This window comes from Myotis brandtii, unplaced genomic scaffold, assembly GCF_000412655.1.
Source record: "Myotis brandtii unplaced genomic scaffold, ASM41265v1 scaffold33, whole genome shotgun sequence".
Lineage (NCBI taxonomy): Eukaryota > Metazoa > Chordata > Mammalia > Chiroptera > Vespertilionidae > Myotis > Myotis brandtii.
The window spans coordinates 1-469 of record NW_005362713.1 but is presented as its reverse complement, the minus strand read 5'-3'; positions in this window follow the sequence as shown (position 1 = coordinate 469).

Genomic DNA, 469 nt, shown 5'->3' with positions numbered 1-469 from the left:
CCTTCCAGGAAGGCTCCTTCAGACCTGGGAAGGCAGGGAGACGTCTCTGCCCCACCCACGGTCCATCCGTCCGTCCGTAGCGTGGGTTAAACTGCTGGGACGCCAGCCTTTAGCCCCGCTACAGGCCGCGGGGATCAAGCACAGGGGGAATCCAAATTCCAAACCTGACCTGAGCACACCTCTAGGGTGCCGGCTCGCCGATCTGGCTAAACACGGGGCCTGCCCCGGACCTGGGTCCTTTTTCTGTAACGTAGCATGGCCTCAGTCTGAAAACGGGACCCTGACTTTACCGTCGCACCGATCTCAGTAATTTCTGCCAGCGAAGTGGGAAATGTGTCCAAGTCTCTCTCTCTCAGTCTCTCTCTCTCAGCCTCTCTCCATCTCTCTGCGTCCCTGTCCCTTCCCCCACAGTTCTTTCTGCCTACTCTCCTTGCCCTGTCCTTCCTCCTCCCTCCGGGCTGTCCCTGCG